At 34.1% G+C, this 19,794-nt stretch overlaps 1 protein-coding gene across 4 annotated transcripts in view; it reads right to left on the reverse strand.

Annotated features, from left to right (window-relative positions):
- The window catches only part of tnr (tenascin R), a 139,378-nt gene that overhangs the window by 85,745 nt on the left and 33,839 nt on the right, over positions 1–19,794 (reverse strand). For 3 of the 4 annotated variants that reach the window (XM_004079342.4, XM_011486828.3, XM_011486829.3), the window contains exon 2: positions 11,425–11,478. The exons of the other annotated variant lie outside the window; for it this stretch is intronic. The gene's annotated coding sequence lies outside the window, so the exon portion shown is untranslated. The remainder of the gene's footprint in view (positions 1–11,424; positions 11,479–19,794) is intronic. 4 annotated transcript variants of the gene reach the window in all.

The following is a 19,794-nucleotide window of genomic DNA, read 5'->3' on the forward strand; positions in this document are numbered from 1 at the left end:
CAGCTTTGAAAAAATGTAATTTCAAAAAGTTTGAAAAAGCTCCCTGCTCTGCTCCATTATACCTCCGCTGTGGCTCGCCATTTTTATTGCTTCAGTAATGTTTTGTCGAGTTTGTGAGGTGCTGAATGCAAGCAGGAGAGAGTGTAAAAAGGGATGATGGAAAATGAAGGCAGGCTCACTTTGTGCCAACAGTCCTGCCCACAACTCAGAGTCAAATTTCTGTCTATCTTTACCTATTTCATATAGAAAACAACACAGTTGTTTTTTTTTTTTTTTTTTTTTGTTGCTTAAAAGTAGCAAAATGAAAATTAAAAGACGAGTAGGAAAGGTTTGAAAATAGATCAAAAGAAAATTGGAGTGGGAAAGTTTGTTTTGTTCTTATGGCTCCAATTATGTCTGGGATCGATCTGTGACATTAGAATTGGACCAAACAAAGGAAGAAGGGAAGCAAAACGTTTGATACCCTGCAGTTTGCACTTTTAATGCCAGTCCACATGCTGATCTACCTAACAGCAAGGGCAGACTGCATAACCAACTGGTCACAGTGAACGGTTGCTTCTAACAAGTTGCTGCTCCTCTCTGACCCGTTTGTGCGCTCTGACGATGTGTGCGCTTGTTTGTGTGTCCATGTGGATTTGAATTTGTCTTTGTGTGTGCTCGTGTGAAAAACTTGTTTCCAACTTGAAAATGAAATCCGCTGCAGAAATTTTTTCCCCTTTCCCAGCAAACCCTTCCTTTTATTACTTCACCTGCACTTACTTGAGCCAGGGGGTGTGCTCCTATATGCTGCAACTCTCAGACAAGCATCAGCAGCATCTATCTTGTGGACAGAAGTGCTGAGTGGCTATTATTTATCAGCAGACCACATAAAAACCATGGCAATTAAAAGCTATTGAGCCATTCGAGTTTGACTTCTTAAGAAGAAAAGAGGAAGTGAAAGGTAAGAGAAGAAAAGCATAGATGAAATTTGGACTGAAAGGAAGATAAACAGACCTGAACCATTTCTTTTCAACAGAGAAAAAAGACCTTTTGTACAAGTGATTTCGGAAGAAGATAAAGGAATTAAAAAGAAGCTGTAAAAGTGAAAAATGAGTCCTAATTGCCACTAAATGTGGTTCTAAAAAGCAGGATAATCTTTCAGGTTTTCGTATTAAATGTCCCATCAAATTATACTTTTAGATAGTTTCTTAAAACTTCAAGGAAAAAAAATCTTATCATCTCTTTGTGGAATTATATTCTTAATACAATAGGTTTACAATAAAGCCTGTTTGTTTTAATATTGCTTTCCTACACTCTAGGTGACAAGTAAGTAGTAAGTAAGTAAGTAAGTAATCTTTATTTATATAGCACTTCTCACAGAGAGCGACTCACAAAGTGACAAGAAGTATCAATACATAATATTGGCTTCAAAAAAGGCAGATTGAATGTCAGCCCACAAACCCAGAAGTGGCTACATGATTAAAATCCTCAACTTTATATGTCCTGTTTAGGGAGATGCATATGGCACCACCTACAGCAGTAAAGAAAGAAGAGGGAGTTCTAGATATAGACAGTAAAAGCACAGAAAAATATTCACTGGACTAACAACCTCTGATGTCAGCCGTATGATTCTGAGCAGCGGAAATGAAGACCAAACTGCAACAGTCAACTGAATTCCATTCTCCTCCCTTTAATAATGGTCAGAAAAGGGCAGATTGGGTGGGACAAAGGGAAGTCAGAGCCTTTTTGAGTCGACCCATTTGCAACTTAAAAATAGACAACATCCCAATTAATGCACAGATTTGAGCTCTAATAAAATCCATTGTTTTTTGTTTTGTTTTTTTTACATAAGATTCAATAGGGAATTAAATGTTTCTGCCACCAACTTCCAGTGGTCTTTTCATATGTTCAGGTTTGAGTTCAATTATGGGATGAAAAGTGATGGATGAGTAAACTGCTATTTTCAAAGACTGCTCATCAAAAGTGCTTCAAAGAGAAAATCCTATGATGGTTTCTTGAATGAAAATGCAGACAAAAAAATCTGAAAAAGCCACATGCAGAAAACGAATTAAGTTTACAACTGGTTGTCTTATTACTTGAAGTAAGCGGACCTCCTACTAGGTATGCTTTGGAGGTTTACCTGAAGTTGACTTTGTGAACTTCTGATGTCTTTTGACGCATTTCTCTTTCTCTAACAAAGCTTCTTTAAGTCTTTTTTCCACTCTGACACTTTGCCTTTCAGTTACTCTCTTTCCTTGTTGTTGAGAGTCTGCCTGTCTTTGTCACTTTCTCTTTGCTGACCAGACAGATATAGTGCAGCGTATTCAAGTGGAAATAAAGGACAGAGTCCTGCATTATTCAAACTCTTCAAAGACAAGCATGCTGGGAACAATGACAAGCAGATTTCCAATTAAAATGGACTATATCCAGAACCAACAAAACCAGGGACCACAGTAATACACTTCCGAAAGGAGTCCAAATGAGAACATGAAGCAAAAGGTGGACAAATTATCATTTTTGTCAGTAAGTCAATCATTTTAATTCTCAGTCATTTAACTTTTTCTCAGTGAGTATCAATACAAAGACAGAGGGATTTGAGCTCACTGAAAGACAAACAACTGACACCTTTGTGCTTTCTATACCCAGTACAGAATATGTTTGTGGGCCAGGAAGAAAAACAAAACCTACAAGACTAGTTTGGTAGCAAGCTACAAACCAGCAGAGATTTAAAAATAAAACACTAAACACGTGAAAGTTAGAAATTGGTGCAACAACTTTAAAATCTTTCCGGTCTTAACAAAACAAACAAAACAAAAAAAGAACAATGAAAACAGTCACTTTGCTTTTAACCACAACTGGAATAGTTCCATGTAAATAAAAAATTCCTTTTATGAAATAATAAAGTATTGAGGGTAGTTTAAAAAAATGTTTAGAATTATTTAAGCACTCTTTATATTACCTTCTAAATTGATCTTTTTAACCATGGGAAGGAAAGATTTGAAACAAAAACTCTGTAGTAGCTTATAACAATCTAGTTGTGCAAGTAAGCACGCTAATTCGGCAGATCAATTTTTCTTGATCGGACTTCCTGGGCAAAAGAAAACAGTTTTTATCTTAGTCAGCTCTTCAAACTCCACTTTTACTTAAATTACAAAGGACATAAAAAGAAATTATGAGTAGTTGCAAAGGCATACAAACTGACACAGATGTGACTTTATATGAAAAGACAGGCTATTGACAAGTGTAGACACACAGCTGCCATTTGCCCCCTATGGTATTTAGCAACAAACATTAGAGGACGACTAAAAAATCAATGAGCATTTGCAACAGTCAATAGTTGGGTTCCTATGAGAAGCTATTAAAAAGGCATGCATGCAGAGGCACCTCCTTCCGTCTCACTGCAGGGTCAAACCACAGTCTAAGATCTACAGTTATTGTTGTTAAAATTTTAAACATGGTTTTGAGTTCAAGAAAAGCTACATAAATCCTTTCTTTGAGAAGACATCATTTCAACCAATAACTAGTTCTACAATGGAGGAGAAAAATCTGGAGCAAAAAGTTGTCACTGGAAATTTACTTGAGATTGGATCTTTGGTTTCATATTAGTATAAATGGGGAATTTCTCCAAGATATAAAAATAAAAGAAATGTGTTGCTTAATATACCAGTACTATGGATAAGGTAAGCTTTACCTCATTACTAGTCACACACTAACTTTTGACTGAGGCACAAAAAGTGCCTTAGTGCTCAGCCATTTCCAGAGCATGAAGTTTCTGTCCAGCATTAAAGACCAGCATCTCAGTCTTGCTAGACTGGTTCTTACTGAAAGCTGTTGAGCTTCCAAGCAAGTGCTTTTTTGTTCTAAAAAAAAGACTTGCTTTATAGCCTTCTGGAGTTTAGCAGTGACTAAAAGTAAACTAGTCAAAAAGTTGTCAATATACAAACAGCAGATTAAACTTTTAAATGCATCTCTCCTAAAATTACCTAAACATGGCATCTGAAACATTCCTACAAGGGTTTGACAAAGATCACTAAATTATGGTTACAGTTCTCTCTTTATCTTTTTGCACGTTGAATTGTCTCCTCACACCTTTTTAGTCTTCTCAGTTTGAAATAAATTAATTGGTGTTTTTTGTTAGTCAAATTTGATTGTATCATAATATTAAAGGTGAAGCATTTAGATTAAATAGATTGCCTTTAATCTGGTATCGTCCAGCAAAATATTATTTTATGACTAAATCTTTCCAGACCAACCACTTACCTCCATCTGTATTTGGAAGGATTTTAACACGCAGGAATGACATTTTATTGTGGTTTTATCTTATTTTATTTTGTTTTTTATATTTACAACAACAAAGCTGTGGTGTAGAAGGCTTTTAAACAATTTCCAAAGACAGAATTTGTACAGTCAACTGCTTGCAAAATTTAGTGGAAACTAATTTGGAATATTATAAAAAATATGTTCTTGCCAGTTTTACAATGTTGGACAAAAATACTGACAGACCAAAAAAATAAAGACAGACATTCAGTGATACTGGCAAGTCCAGCATTTTTTCACAACCCACCCTGAGCAGGTGGTTCAGCTAAAGCTAACATGAGTAGGAGGACTTCTCCATTAGGAAGATCAAAATAATGAAAGAACATGATCATCCCACTATATATATATATATATATATATATATATATATATATATATATATATATATATATATATATATATATATATATATATATATATATATATATATATATATATATATATATATATATATATTTTAGTGTTACACATAAAAATCTGCCAAATAAAACAAAAAACAATATAAAGGACCAAATAAAATTCTAAAGCAAATGAATGTTATTTAACACAACAAATTAAAATATCGGATTAAAAACAGAATTCACTGTTTTGTGTCACATTATTATTTTTTTCACATGCTTACTAAGTATTAATACAAAGTAGCTGTAGTCCATGCAAGTAAATACTAACACAGATGTTTGTTTCCTTCTAAATACATAAAAGTTTTAATGTAGCACATGTAAGAAGAACTGTAGGACAGATGAACAGTTTGAAATCTATAAGGAAATGTTGACTGAAGTTTCTAACTATAAACATTATCATTTAACTGCCAGCATTTGAAGGTTTAAATAAAATTGATGCAGATGTTAAAATCATAAACAGCAGCCTCCATATCTTCAGACCCTATAAAGACTATGCACACAGTGCACAAAACCGAGAATAATGAATGTTGTAAATTTATTTTTTCGTGACAATGGATGACTAAAAAATACTACGGCTAAAAGCAAGTGTAACACATAAAGACATTATCTTATTGTCTTGAAACAACTTACAATTGTTGCTACATTGAGGTGTCTCAATAAATGATACCCCACAATTTAAGAGCTGACAGAGGCAGAACATTTTACATTACTGGAAATGAGAAATGGAAAACGGCTCCACATAACTCAATTATGGAGGAGGAAGCACAGAATTCACTGGAAAAAACAGAAGATGACATGCAAAAATATGTATAGTGTTTAGTTTACAGCGGGCTTGATTCATTGCAAGCTACACTGCACATATGGTACATGCTTTTTCCTTTGAACAAGTCTAAACTGGTATTTATACAGCTTATTACAAAAGCATATTGATAAATATATGGAACACATAGGACAAGGAAGTTTACACGAACCATAACAATGAATCATGATTCTAAATATTGTTTTTTATGGCAGTTGTATTTTATAAAATTCTACTTTTTTAGTACAGCAGAATTGCTGTACTGAAAAAAAACCAAAACGAATCTTAAATACCATTAAATCATTTAACTCACTGAGTGATGAACAACTATTTGAGCACGAGCTTTCACTTCGTCACCTCAGGATATCTGACAGATCGGGGGGGGGGGGTATATAATAGGAAAAGGTGATGGGGAGAAAGGGTGGGAAGTGAGAAAATCTAAACAAATCCCCAAATACAAAGAACAAACCCGACGGGTGGGTCTTCACACCATCCTAATACCTATGACGTTTGAGAATCAAAAGGCAAAGGGAAAAGCTTGTACATACATGTTGAGCTTTAAAAAACTGTTCTTGTTTGGCTGCTCTTCAGCATTCACATTTGGCTCTGAAAGCAAGCAGCAGATGCTTTGAGTGCCACACATTACAAGTGTAAACTCAGTGTTTGATCGCTGCCAATATTGCTGCAAAGCACTGTCCTGCTTTCATCTAAATGTGTCTGCACTGAGCTCAATTTAAAAGCTAAGACTTCTAAATTACACTTCACTTAGACACAATAATCATCTTCTTGCTGAAATGGCAATCTGCACTGACGTGCTCAGTGAGCTTGAGAACCACTTGTAATACATGCCCAAAAAGGGGTGTCCTGTGGAGGGTCGTTTATTTAACTAAGCTTTAAAAATAAAAGAGATTGGTGATAGAAGAATTGAATTAAATAAGAAAATGGTGCTTTGGAGTCTTAAAAAACAATATAAGGTAAAAAAGTAAAACATTCAAGTTAAATAAATGCAAATAAGCTTATTTATCAGTATAACTGATCAATAACTGACTTTAACAATAGCATACTAATATTTCCATTCACAGGAGGGAGTAGTAATGCTTGCACTGTGTAAATTAAGACAACACAACTCATGTAAACATCCAAATTTAAATTAAACTGTTATTCTTACAAAACTGTAAGAAACATTTGTTTCGTCACGACAGCCTTCATTTTTTAGGCAAAACTGGAAAACTTTTAAAAATGCTTCATCCTAAATGACTTATTTCCTCCATTTTCCTTTTCCTTTTACCTTCTTACCAAGAGAGAGCAGTAAAGCTGAAGCGTCACAGGCACTGAAAGTCTTGCAAAAAACTACAATATATTCCTTCCTTCAGCCAAATTTCCTTAGCTATTTGTCCTCATTACAGAGCAGCCAAAGAGTCTTTTCCTTAACTCCCCTGTCCTTCCTCTGGAGGCTTTTTTCCACCTCTGCCTGACATGATTTAGTTTTACAACCACTGCTTTGGTTCTTATCAGACCAGCCCATCAATGCTTTTAACCCAGCTCGGCAAGTAAATCTGCAGCTTTAATTAAAATAGCCCATTTTCTAATGGTTTAAACCTTCACAGCTTCTTGTTCGTGCTAATGTAACGGTTACTGGGACTTTCTAATGCACAGCTGGTTTCCTTTATTAGTAAAACTTTATAATTATTTAAAGAAAACACTGAAACTGTGAGGAAAAAAAACACAAATTTAGCCAAAAAAAACTATTATGCAAAGAATTCAATCTTTTATAAAGTTCTGGTTTAAAATGTTTGATTGTGTCTGAGGACAAATAACTATCTTGTTATCTTTCAAGGTCTTTTTTTTTTTCTTGAGCAAAACTGTGAATATTGAATACAAATCAATGAGCCTCACTCAAGCCTTTCTGCTTCAATATTGTTCAGGGACTAACTTTAGTGCCATTGATTAGCTGGTTTTTGCCTCACATCTGCCTTGGGCTTATGGTGAATGTAGATCTGTTAATTAGAGAAAAGCAGAAGTGAGAAGACCGTGACAAGTGACCAATCCTTTGGATTGCTTTAGCATATAAACTAAAAATCATCGTGTCATAATTTGTTTTTTAACAAATTCCTTTTTGAGGAAAATAAAAATTCAAACCAGTTTCAAAGTCATACGATAGACGATTGTCTATAAAATGCTATTATATTCTAAATTTGATGGAGTCATAATTTGTTTTAAAGTGTGCAGTTATCAAACCATATAACAAACTTTGTATTCATGTATCATAATTCTTAAGTGCATTTTATTTATTGAATTAATGTTTGTCAGCAAGCATCTCTTAAATTGTGCAGCAGAGCATTTAGTTTAAACGTCAAACGTATCTTCCGCTGCAGAAAACTAGAAAATGAAGTAAGTCTGGCATTAAAGCCAAAAACAAGGTAGTAGTAAGTTTTCTTTGGCAGAAAAAGAAACTGACTTTATGATTCATGACCTTTGCATGCCCTTGAATCCATGGCCTCTGGCAAACATCTTTCTACTGATCTATGCAAGCTGTTCTTCTAGTAGGGGTTCCTTCAGGATCTTAGCAGCTGGATCAGGTAGATGAGGCAGGTGTGAGGCTAACACATTTAGCCATTCTAATCCATGAATAGACTGTATATTTTTAATACAAGTATATAACGGAAGTAAGAGGATCAGTGGCTGAAATGATTCACATCAAACTTGAATCCAGTGGGTTCTTCAAAATCTCTTGCACAAAAGTACAATGATGAAACAACTACATTGCATGCATACACATTGGGAGACTGTTTTTGACTCATAAATGTTTTTTTGTCTCCAAAGGGGATGACAGACATGAATGATGCAAGAAAAATGCATGTACTGATTAAAGGAAAGTTGAATGAGTACATATAAGATGACTTAGAGATGCTAAATGACTAGGGAAAAATAAACATTAAGAAACAAAGGTTACTTTTAGAAATAAGAAATAAATAAACTTTTCAAAATAATGCTTTTCCATAATACTACAACACTGTGTAGAAATAGCCAATAAACTTTTAAAAAATTCAATTACTATGCTTTAAAATGTCTTTTCTACCATAAAATGACACGAAAAAGGTGCTTTTGTGCTACTTAGAGATAGAAGGTGCCAAAGAAAGAAAATTCCCTTTTTTTTGTCTTTTCTTTCATTCTCTTCCTTGTGTCCTCACCACTGAGGGGTAGTCTGTTTCCTAAGCTGCAGAAAATATATGGCTACTTGTCTGCGCCTGGCTCCCATTACCACAGCATGATAGGAAGAACTACTGTCGACTTCTTAGGCCAATAAACATGTTTTATAACTCCCTTTGACTGTGTTTTGTCAAGAGTCAGCTGGCCACCAAATAATAGTTTTGGTGCATGGCACAGAACAAAAACTTCACTCTTTATAACACACACAATCTGTGTTGTTGACAGTTTTGCTATAAAAGGCTTTCTATCAAGAATCAGAAGTAGCTTTGCAAAGAAAATTAAAAAAAACAAAAATTAGAAAATCAAAACAGTCAACATGGTAGAATTCTAAGTTCATTTTTTAAAACTGTTCTTATGAGTTTATAATTCACAGACATTTCAAAACAATATATAACTATTGAAAAAAATAGGGTTTAAAAATGTGTTTTCCATGTCAAAGTCAAAAGGTTTTTGTTGTTTTCCCTTCCAACTTTGACCCTAGTAAAGTAAAGGTGAATAAAGTAAAGGTGAATAAAGGTGTCTGTGTCAGTAGTGCGTGTGTAGGGTTGGGGGTCCACACAGCCGCTGAAAAAAACAATTAGAACTGCTTTTACTACAGAGACATTTGTGGAAAAGAATTATTTTTTGACTAGTTTAGGTGGGAAAAACAACAACAATGGATCATGACTTCAGAACCATAGACAGCACCCTTTCTCAAGTACAATGAGTAAGGCAGCAGCCAAAAGCAAAATGTTCCTCTTTTAACCTTTGTCCACTAGAATATCATAAATATTCATAACAGGTGGGCAGGCAAAAATGTCATCTTAGCAAGCATGCAGCGTAGGCACAGACTGAAAGTTCATTAATATCCAACTTAGCTGTGAAAAATGATAAAATATTCATAAAATAGGTTATTAAGCACAGCACAGAGATAAAGCCATTTTGTTTTTAGGCAGTAAAAAAGTCTCTTAGAGTGCGTGTATATGAGAATCTCACTGTCAGGGGGTCTGAAAGACCAAAAAAAAAGGATATAAAGGTGTCATGAGGAAAGATCAATTACTTTTTACCATTTATCATACCAGAAATATGAGACTGCATTCTGACCAATGCACTTTTGATTGTACTTGCTATTTTTTAAATTGGCTGTCTGTCACTATACAATAAAATCAGTGATGTTGGAAAACAGCTCTACAGAGCACTGTAGGGAGGTAGGCAGATCTGGCAACCCATAAAACTGTCAGGGTGACCTTCTCTTACCTTCAGTATTGATGGTTCAATCATATGGAGAATACAGATAGGTACCTCTAGGAATTTCTTAAAATGAGACATAATTCTTGGACATGTCGAAAGGAAGTAGAACAAATCATGTTGTGACTTACTGGCTCACCCACGGAGCAATGCAAGATGAATTTTTAGAATGCTTTCACCACTTTTTTTAAAACAAGGTTTTAGTGGAGAAAGATCATAAAAAGTACTTAAACATTAAGCATCTTTTTTTTTTTTCTGGAAAACATTACAAGTCCAAAAGTTATTTCAGGAAAAAAGGCTTAGTCAACATTCGCTTTGTTCTTCAGAATCCATCTGTCCACAACATGATAATAATGCATCAGTTTTATCTCACCAGCAACACATAAGCAAATAATATTAGATTCTAAGAGAAAACAGGAAAAACGACGCAACGAATGCAATTCCAATTTGCTAATTATACATCATAATTAATAAAGAATAACGTCCTAAAATATTATTAACAATATTATTAACAATTATATTTTAGGGAAAACTTCAAAGAGCAAATAAAACACATTTAACCATTTTTTTTCTAAAAACATAAAACAATATTTTATAAAAACAAATTTACCAGAATTTCAATCTTCACATGTATTTTGTCATTCAGTGTTTTACTTTTTCTTCTAAACACTGAGAAAGCAATTTAAAACCACTCCTGATGGCTCCATTATCAGTCTTCTTTGTTCACCTCTATTCATTGGACCAAGCTTTTCCCACCACTATAAATAGACACCAGTCCATTACTGCATCTGTGGTGCTGAAAGACCCTGTTGTTTCTTTTGGAGAAAAATGTATTTATGGTAAAGTAATGGGTTTTTAGGTTTTTGTTTTGACAGTGCCAACTAACATCCAGTCAGAGTATGTTATTTCATGAGTCCAATTTGTACTTTTTTAATAATGCAATTTGTTAAAACTATCAACACATACCTTTTTTTGGCAAGAAATATGTAGAAAAAATGAGAAAAATACAAAAAATAAATTATTTAAGAGTTACATCTACCAACCATAACAAAGTTTAAAACTAAACGTCATTACCTCTAAAAAAAAAAACTTAAAGCTTGTTGTTGTTAATGTCACAGCTGCATGTTAAGAACTCTAAAGATTAAATAAAAAACATGCTTTTTTCTCCAATCAGTCCTAAAAGGTTAATGTTTGTGAAACATTTCTTACACTTTCCAAAAGTCTGACGTCACTGTTATAATCACTGGAATGAAAAGCAGGTGTATAGATTTATTTCATTTTTATTTATTTATTTCTTATATAGTATGTATAATGTTGTTAACTTAAACCTCTGCCATATCATACTATCATAGAAAGGTAAAGTCATAATCCATTTTTGCACAACATGCCATTTCAATCATAATCACAAATATCTGCTTAAAGATCTTTTTGTGATTCATAAAAGAGCATTGATATCTCTTTCTTAAGAAGAAAATCAGGCCATAACGTTACCGGTCTGAGATAGCGGTGTCTACAGGAACAAATGGCGACAGCAACGATGAAAATCTGAAACACAGAAGGCAGAAGGGAATATATTTTCACCTAAGCAAACAGTTCAGAGAACATTGATTTATTAACTATGATTAAAAAAACATGAAAAGAATATGAATAGGTATATAAAAAACAGAGTGATGCATTACTGCCTCCACTGAAAATACAAACACCATGATCACTAAAACACTTTGTATGAATTAAATTTGTCACTCAGTAATGTTTATGGTGTCTAAACTGAAATGAGACAGTTTTGTAACCACGGTGACATCTTTTACATGAAATATAGTAATAGACATATTTGTGCATTCAATGTGCTCGCTCATGAATTTCTTTCATTAACATGCAAGTGAAATGCACCGTCCAGCTGAGCCTGCCGTGACAACACAGCGACTCTGTCACTCATCAGCTCAGAGCTAAAACGTAGAACTGACGTTTAGAACAGATACAGTACATTTAGTAGCTCTTTGCTGTTTGAATCAGATATATCAAGAATCACTTTGTCTCAGAGATGTACTAAATAAGAAAATGGTTTGTGTCTTTGATAACTCCATCTTTTGTGCAACAGGCTTCAAACTCATCAATCCCAGTGAGGTCTTTTTCTCACAGCCTTTGCCAGGTTTCATGTCAGAGCGCTATTATGGACTCATTCTGATTAACATTCACTTGCTAGCATAAGAGCGGATTGATCTACAGTTACTCAGCAGTACTGATGACATGTTTATCAATCACAGTTTATATTTTCTAAAAGGACAAACTGTTACTTTTATGATTATATTGTCACAGTTTTGTTACTTTTGGCCTAGGAATATATACATATATATATATATTATTTTTTTAAAGTTAAGGTTCAATATAACAGATGAAATATAACCAATTTGAACACATGGTGACATCAGTGTGACAGGAAAAAAAAAAAAAAAAAACATCAGAAATTTGTTTTGTGGTCCACTTGGTTTGTGGTATATCCCACATAATTTACCCTTAAGGAAAAAAAAAGTTTCTTATGGTTTAAGATCTGGATGGTTACCGATCCTAAAATGTATTTTTTTGGGGGAAATCTGCTCACTACAGATACACATTGCCCTTTAGGAACATATTTGTTGTTCTACAGAACCTGTCAGACATTTTTGGAATCAAAGATTTATCTTAGTGTTTAAGGTAATTTTCTTTTAAATTCAGCTTGAACAACCAAATCAATCAGTTTATTACAGAAGGATTATGTATTTTCATCAAAAGGCGGATTTTTCTAGTCTTCTTGTTAAATATTATCAGTGTCAAACAATTGGAATGTCACACCATGACATTGGTAGTATTTAAAGAAATGAAGATCAACATATCTTTTGTACATGATAAGTTACATAAATTTATACGATTTTCCTTAACTTTGACACACTGATCACCATTCTTTTTTATTTAATTTGATTTTACAGTGCCCTCAAGAATGATGCTTTTAGAACACAAAATATAACCATGAAACGGTTTTAAACTACCTCTCAAAAAGACTAGAACAAACACTGGCACACACTGACTATGGGCAAACACATGTCCCCTGAGAGTACAACAAGATCAATGATTGTTTTTTTTTTTTTTTTTTTGTGTGTGTGTTGTTTCTTTTTTTTTATCACTCTAACCGCCAAAACTGTCCTCCCACCAAAGGAAGAAATGATCTATGCATATCTCATTAGCCCCATATCATGACAGACTTGAGGCCAAATGATTAATGACCATCTGGAGAATTATTGATGTGACCTTTATGGATCCTTCTGTTCAGGAGAAACCAAGATGACATGATTTCCCTGAAAGTGACCCCATAAGTTATTTCTTCTCTTCAACTTGCTTTTCTCTTTAAACACTCCCAGGAAACCAATATACAGAACTTGTTTCAGCTATTTATTCAGTTTTACCATGATAAGATTATGCATTTAAATTACAAGGAGAATTGTTCAGAATTGTGCATTATTCAGGGTGCATTCCGTCATTCTGTCTGTATTCATCTTGTACTTATATTGTCTACGAGTCTGTTTTAATGAAATCACGGCTCAACAGTCGTCTGCCAATTGGATTTTATACCACAGCATTTGCGGCAGGAGCAAAAAAAAAAGAGAAAGTCAATAACGGTAGACTGTGTCATCTTGGACGATGAGGTTTTAATGATGGGGAGCCATCCAGTCACCTTTCTGTAACCCCCCCGAGATAAAGGACCACCAAAGATGAGCGAGGACGGAGAAGGAATTAATTCAGCATTTTCAGAGCGTGTCTGTAGGTGTGTGTGTGTGAGTATGAGTAAGGTGGAGGCAGTGAAGCATGGGCAAATGATGTATAGATAAGAAGTCAGAAAGATAAGAAAGGAGGAGTTGTGTGTAGAGGCAAGAATGAAAAAATGGAAACCAGAATAAGGCGATCTTTAAAACACTTTTCTGATTGGTTTATTATTTACAAGGGAAAAAAGGTACAAATAACCTATAAAAATAACAGGGAAATAGATAGATTCGGCATGTTGGTAAAGTCAAAATTAAAGCGGAAAAAGTTTCATCCAAAGGAGAGACTAGAAACAAACAGATATGGGAACCAAAATAAACAGAAAAGGCCATGCCAAGCAGCACCAAATAGTATAAAGCTTTTTGTGAGAAAATTCACCACATAATGAAAATAGCCAGTAATTAGCTGGTTTGAGAAAATACAGATGTTTTGAGTTTGCTAAAGGCTTTTTAACAATGAGCCCTTAGGCCCACAGTAATTAAGCGGAGGAGTTGCTCATTTAGTTCATATTGAGATTCCTGACCTTCCAACATCAGCGTGAGAAGCTCAAGAATATCATTGTAGCAAATCGATGAGATCTTTTAGATAAGAATAGATGAGTTCCAGTGAAAATAAAATTTAACCAAATTAGCATTTATACACAATAAAACACAATATATAAAGTTTAGACTGTTATAAAAGCAAAGCCTCAATCTAATTTTCCACAACCAGATAAACAAGCTCAGTTTTGAGCTACTCTTTTACTAAGGAAAATGTAATTCCATTCTATTTTATTTGTATAGCCCAATATTACAACAATAGTCATCTCAATGGGCTTAATACCGCTAAATGTATAATGAACCTGAAATCATAAAGAACATGAAGTCATAGAATTCAATAGGTAATGGCTAAACTAAACTAAACAGACTAGGCTAAACTGGGCATCACTGCCATTAGACCCTCCTGCTCGGTAGAGAAGACAAAGCATATAAAGAGGAGGAGGACATTATCAATAAGGCGTACATTGTAATTTGAATATGTTCATGAACCATTTGCTATTCAATAAGGCCATAAATTTGTCACTTTTCTCACCCTATTAGTCCAAACAGAAACAAAAAATTTAGCCACCTTCTTTTTTTTCTATCAATCTTTACAATTAGCTTTGATTAGAGATGACTAACACAGTGCTACAACAAAGCATGAGTTTTAACTGGTCAATACTTAAGTGGGTATCTTGGTGCTGTGATGGCTTTAATTTTCTAAATGGCTCTTGGAGCAGGTGTTCCTTAAAGGAGCCAAGACAGAGTCTGCCAGGCTGCTTCATTCTGTGAGTTGTATTGAAAAAGAAGCCATGAGAAAAATAACCCCCAATTGTTCGCATGACATGCCTGATTTTTGACGAATCATCTGCATCTCTCAAACACACCTTTTAGTACTAAACTCAGATTTTTAGTTTGGGGCCAACATAAATTCATCACTTGTTGCATCAAAACAAGTGATATTTAAGAATGAGCCCAGTTTATTACTGATTTACTTAACAACTGAATGGTGCAGGCTGGTGTTGAAGGAAAAAGTTTGTCTCTGCGTTCTGACGGGCTGAAAAAAAGCTCTTACTGGTTATTTTAGAAGTAAACAACTATTTTTTATTAAAAATGCATGCAAAAATTAAATGTACCTTTTGTGACTTCATTTTGTGCACAACTATCGGCAGAGCTGTACTGACATAATGTTTTGTTCTTACCAACTTTGAGATGTCCTTTTTTTAATGTTGTTTATTGAATATATAGGAAAAACAGATGAATTTAGCAACAATATGATAGACAAAACCAGAGATAAAATGGTTCTTCTTCCCACTTTTAGTTGTAAAAACAATGTGTTTTCTATATTAAAGATGCTCTTTAAAGTCCATTCAGTGCTTGCTCTTACTATCAATAAAGCATAGATGAAGATGCTGAACATTGGGTTGAGAGCTGATAAATTGCTCATCTTGTTCCTGTGAAAGGTCAGGGATCTCATTATTTACAACACTAGATCTTTGTCATAACTCAATACTGACCTTGCACAGGTCCTTATGTTACCCATATATGTCTAGGGCAATGTGGGCTTTTTTTGTCCTCTATACATTTCACAACTGTTAAACAGTACCAGTAAAAATGTGAGTCTAGATCTTTAGATAAAAACCTACATTCATGCAAAAATGTACAAAAGAACACAATCCAACCACAGCAGACACCTGGGTATGGATTTATGATGCTCCTCCGGTTTTGGAAATCATGCCCCACAATCAAAATGAGCAATAGCATTTTCCCTAGAATATGATTTGTAATGCAAAGCCAAAACCCTTGTGCACATGAGGTAAATTGGGGTTTAACTAGAAGCTTTGATAAATGTTAAGAGCATCAAAGCTGCTGAAAGATGTAAGAGTTACTGAGGCAGTTTAGTTGCCTGATACCGCCGAGTGGGTGCTTCACCAAACAACAAGGAAAGCAACTATTCAAGGCTGTTTGGAAAAGGTCAAGGGCTTTAAAAATGTGCTTGACATTTGACTAAAGCAACCCATCTGACAATCAAACACTGTTCTATCAACCAATCAAAGCAATTAAGTGAAGCCAGGTGGTAAAATCTTTAGGCCAGTCTTTCAACACAAATAAATATTCAGAAACAAATACTCGTGTTAATCCTAATCTAGTTTTAATATGTTTAAGTGTGTTTGTCAATAATAACTATCTAGTAGAAGTTATTTTTTTTTCTAATAATCAATTAATTTATATTTTACAATTTTGTTTTGTTTTGCAAAAGTAGGCTACAACATATTTTAACCCTAGAGAACACATTGGGTCAAATTTGGCCGCCATTTTCCTTTTCTTTAATACTCATATATATATATATATATATATATGTTTTTTTTTTCCCCCTCTTCTTTTATTGCCGCTACCTAAGATAAATGGGCACAAAAAACAAATAATCCAATTTACTTTAAAAGGCAAGGAGATAATTGTTATTAAAATTAAAATTATTTTATCTTAATTGTGTCATTACACTCACTAAATAAACTAGGGATTTACTTTAATTTAATTTGAGTGATTTACAACTAATTACAACCGAGATTGTGTCAATCACCAATTAAAAAAAAGATTACTTATACCTTTCACCTTATACATTGGTGATTGACACAATCCTGGTTGTAAATAGAATTTTCTTTTTTTTTTCTTAGAATTGTTTCTCATAATCTATTTCCATCCAAACCAATTAAGAATTCTTTGTTTAGTTGAGTTCAAATACGTTAACTAATTTCTTATTATTTACGGCATACACAAGCAATCAACTTAAAACATCAAATACATCTAAAAAAACAAGAAAAAAAACAATCTTGTTTTTTCTTACAAGTTGGTCATTAGTTTAGAGGCAGATTGTACAGAAACAAGGTCATCAAGTTCATAAAAGTGGCATTTTTATCAGAAAATGCTGTACCTATTGGCATTTTTAGAGAAGCAGAAACAAACAAAATGGCTTGCTGCAAAGATAGAAAACACAGTGCAATTTTTATTCGAAACAATTTTCTCTGAAGTCAAGCACCACATATCTTGCCCTTCAATCACCTCCAACACGTTTATTGTTTCGGTGAGGACTCAGTAATACTAGTAATATGGTGCCTTTGGTAGATTACTTCGGCTGGTTTATGGAGAAAGGGTATCAATCATTTCTGCTGTCTCCATTTTATCTACTGCTGGTGATTCATGATAATGATAATTTAGGGATTGTCTAATGATACTGCTGAGACAAGCAATCTTCACCGACTGATGCTTTAGCCGATCATTTCACAGAGGCCACCCCAAGTGAATCTTTAATATGAAAAGCCTATAGGTGTAGCTTTGATTTTAGACAAAACACGTCCTTGATGAGTTGTTCCTCCACAGAGGCAGTTTTTGGATTCATGGGTTGCATCCAGCTTGCAACACTGAAAAGAAATTGCAAATCAGCATATAAATGACAGCATTATTGAAAGTGCTAAGAAAAACATCAACCCACGAGTCCATTATATTAATTGGCTCCAGTCACAGGGTCGAGTAGTGATAAATGAAAGGCTGGACTTTGAATGGAGCCTTGGTCAATGATATAGTTGAACATGTAAACAACTGCCCCTCTTTGCTTATAGTGACCTTGCAATTAATCAGTGGAAAGAAGGAGATGTATGGAGTGGGAGAGAAGACATGGAAAAGAGACGTGTAGCTGAAGGATTTAGGCCCATTAAGAAAATGACAAAAAAATACAATATTTAGTAAACACCAACAGATCACATAGAACAGATCTTGATAAAAAGATAATAGGGCTTAAGGACCAGTTGATTCCAGCCTCTAAACAGGGACATGTTACTCAGATGTGAAATATCTTCTGGTTTGTTCTCACATGCAACTCCATGAGTTTCTGCAAGACTTTGAATTTACAGTTTCAAACTATTTTATCTTTTTTTTAATGAAGGCATTAAAAATATGGCAAGTGTTATTGTGAATAATGTCATAGTCATATAATATGAGTAAGATAAGAAAAAGATCTAAAACCTGTTTTATTTGGAAAATAATTCTAAAGGGAAACCAAGTAATGTTTTTTCTAACTGTAAAAAAGGTATTTAAATATTCAAATGTTTCTAAGACATTATTATTTTTATCAAACTTGAATTAAACTGAACTATGTATAAAAAAAACTATTTATATACATTTTAGTTCTCTAAAAGAACTAAAAGGTGACCATAATTACACATAATTATTTTTCGAATTTAAATACCAAAGAAATTTTTAAGCTGCAAGAAAATGAATACACAAACAATTACAAAGTTAAAATGAACTAATCATAAAGATTCTACTATATGGCTGCAGTGGTCTTAAGTAAAAAAAAAATCTCTTTATACAAATGTCTTCTGTGAAATATCTTCTATGACCTCAGTAAAAACTAAAACAAAACACTCTGTTTCATGTTTGGCCCTATTAAAGTGAATGGTCAATACGACAAAAAACTATATATACAATTTATTTTGGTAGAATATAGCTTTATTAGATATTTTTTTTACGTTTCAGCTTTCCATCTAAGATCACATGAGTTGCCAAACACCTGAGAGTCTGAAATTTGTCCCCCACATTTAACCCATCTCCTGGGGGAGCAGTGAGCTGCAGTCACAGCTGTGCTCAGGAAACATTTGGTGGTTTAATCTAACCCCTTAATGCTGAGTGTCAGACAGGGAGGCATTTTCCATCTTTGGTATAACCCAATGGGGGATTTGAACTCACGACCTTCCAAGTTTCAACCACTGAGATGCAGCATTAATCAATGTACGAGAAACAATGTCCGATTTCCCATTCAGTATAATTGAATCACAGTAAATGGAGATGTAGAGAACACTGTTGCACCAAAAGAGTTGCATTTCTTGGTGATGGGGATGAGATGGAAGGAGGCAGGATGGGGCTCAGCGACAAGTGGCAATTACATTTCTCTATAGTCTGGAACAAAGTCTGTCCTCAAAGGGGACAAACCTCGCCCTGACAGTGTACCGTATCAGAGACTAGCTATTGAATATAAGAGTAAAGAGGATAAAATATCCTGGTAACAAGCCTGTATGTAACAACTGCCACCTACAGAACGGAATAGAATACCACAGTGTTGCCAGGCTGGTTACCAGCATGAGAAAAAACTGTATTATGGATTTCTTACTCGTTACTTAGGCTGCTGTCAAATGATACTTTTCTATGTTTCTTTAGGATTAAATACACTAAACAATACAAACCAAAATTCAGACAAGCTGGTTGGCATTGTCAGACATGATTGTGCAAATATTGCATTTGCACAATTCACAGAAGGATTAATGCTCATCCGACAAAACCATGTTTCTCCCAAGTGTGGCGCTGTTTAAAAGGGGACATAATTAGGCTTTTCAGTATTAAAAGATAAACTGTGCAAGATGCACACAAAACCAGCAGCTGTTTTCACCGAAAATCCAATTTAACATTCAGTAAATTTAATAGGTTGTTGATTATTTGCATATTAAATTGTTTTTGTTCATTTTTTAAAGTAAATACAAAGTTACATAATCATTTTCCA

This window comes from Oryzias latipes, chromosome 17 (assembly GCF_002234675.1).
Source record: "Oryzias latipes chromosome 17, ASM223467v1".
Taxonomy (NCBI): domain Eukaryota; kingdom Metazoa; phylum Chordata; class Actinopteri; order Beloniformes; family Adrianichthyidae; genus Oryzias; species Oryzias latipes.